The sequence below is a fragment of the Dinoponera quadriceps genome, unplaced genomic scaffold (genome assembly GCF_001313825.1).
Source record: "Dinoponera quadriceps isolate SergipeBrazil2010 unplaced genomic scaffold, ASM131382v1 scaffold663, whole genome shotgun sequence".
In the NCBI taxonomy this organism is placed as follows: domain Eukaryota; kingdom Metazoa; phylum Arthropoda; class Insecta; order Hymenoptera; family Formicidae; genus Dinoponera; species Dinoponera quadriceps.
This window is the reverse complement of record NW_014554755.1, coordinates 19,066-21,137: the sequence shown is the minus strand read 5'-3', so window position 1 is coordinate 21,137 and position 2,072 is coordinate 19,066. Positions and strand designations below refer to the sequence as shown.

The 2,072-nt window shown below is 37.8% G+C and overlaps 1 long non-coding RNA gene across 1 annotated transcript; it reads right to left on the bottom strand.

Annotated features, from left to right (window-relative positions):
- Window positions 1-1,585: 1,585 nt before the first annotated feature.
- Window positions 1,586-2,072, bottom strand: LOC106741541. Its single transcript, XR_001374193.1, has 2 exons — window positions 1,988-2,072; window positions 1,586-1,625 (listed from the first exon to the last, which is right to left on the bottom strand). It is a non-coding gene; the product is annotated as an uncharacterized LOC106741541 (long non-coding RNA).

The window sequence follows — 2,072 nt, the reverse complement described above, 5'->3', positions numbered from 1 at the left end:
CCTCCCTCCCCCTTGTTACGTCGGTCCCCTCTCGTGACGTCGGCCCCCGCGCCTATAAGCTCTCCTTTTCCCCGCGTGACATCATCCTCGGCGCTCTGCGATAACCTTCCGCCCAGCATTCCCCTCGGAGCTTCCGTCTCAGAAACTGTTTATTATACCTACTAGAGTGGCTCTCTCCGCTGCGCCGTACGCGCGCCAACAGGTCCGGAAAAGCCAACGGGGTGACCGTAAGGTCATCAGAAGCCTAGCTCCACTCCGCTCGGAGGAACGGTGGAACTTAGCAATTCGCCGCCTTCAAAGGCTTCACAAGCCCTTTGCGCATCGGCGAAAAGATAGCCACGCTCACGGTACCGCGAGAATAGGATTAAGTAGTTCGAGTAGAATTAGTATTGCGCACATAGGTGAAGGAAAAGATACCAATGGGTCGCAGAGATATTCGAATCGCTAGCTGACTTCAACAGCCTCACGAATCTTCCTAACGCGGTCAAGACCGAAAGTCCGCAGGGTTAGCTCTCCGCTGCTCATTCTCTCACTCTTACACGCTCCTGCCCTCAGATCATTTGCAAGGGCATCGCTGCCCGACGGGCCTAACGCGGCGTGCAAACACGTGAGCATGTCCTTACGTCGACTTTCTCCTCAGTCCATGCAAACAACCGGCGCTTGCTCCACTATTCGCTGAAAGCATTCAAAATATTGGTTTACGTGAATACACACAAACATTATTTATTATTTTTAGTTTTTTATTTACATAAAATTTTAAACAATTTTAGTGTTTATATTTATGATGATAATAATATATAACATATCTTAATAGTTAATAATCTAGTTTATAATCATAATAGTTTATTAGTAAAATCTTTATAAAATTTGATCTTATTTTATCAATGTACACTCTGTTAAACTTAACATTTATCATACTTTGCTTCATTCTAAAATATTTTAGTTTCACTACGTCATAATTTTTAACTTAAAATGTTTTATAATACATTCACTCTATAATAAATATACTTATATATATTTTGGGTTCAATAAGTACTTGTAATGTTGCTTTTCAGTACGCTTAAACACATTTTCCTAAGTTTGAATTATCGTTGTTCTTCTTAATAATGATAAATGTAGATGTTGACATAGTTGGTGTTTTACTTTTATTTGGTCCAATAATATTTCCATATTTCACCTGCTAAAAAATAAAATTTTATATTATATAAGTATATACAGGGTGTCCCAGACCACCCGTCTCACCCGATTTTTTTGTAAACGCGACATTTTAAAGAAAAATGTTTCAGACAAAAGTTTTGTGACTTCGAGGGGCACATAAGATGGTGTCATTGGTTTAACCTTGGATAGTTGTTTGAAGATCACGTGAAGGTCACCTTTAATTTCTTAAGGGGGAAGTCTACTGTGACAAGGGAAAAAACAGGCCGATTTTCCGAATTTTTTTTCTAACAAAATATGACTCGTACATTAAATTAAATTAAACCGTCATATTTATTATATATTCAAGTATTTGTAAAAAAATTTTCAAGTCGAAATATTCAAAATTGCCGTCGTGGCACTCCTTCAAGTGCAGGTCCGTTTTTTTTATGTGCCCAAACGGTGTACATGAAATCTCACGTCTGGGTGATCTGAAACAAAAAACAAAATATGGTTATCATCTACATAGTATTGACTCTCGTCTGACGGAGGATTTTGTCGATAAAAAATTTTGGCGCCGAAAAAAAAATTCTTGAAATTTTTTTCTATTCTTTTGCCCAAATTTGATGTGATTATTGTTTATAACAATTACACAAAAAACGATATCAAAAAAATGCTTCGCCAGACGAGAGACACTATTCCAGAGAATATATGGTTAAAATTTCAAGTCGATTCATTCATTAAAACTCGAGATATCGTGTACACCGTATTGAAAAACTTAGTTTCGAGAAAAACGCGTTTAAAGTTTCGGCATTAGTTTTTTTATTGAAAAATTCATTTTTAAGCTTCTTACCATTAATCGCCCATTCCTGCTTCATATAGTACACCTTCTTCTTCAAGGAAATCCTCTTCGAGTGCCGATCGCGCCGTTCTTCTTT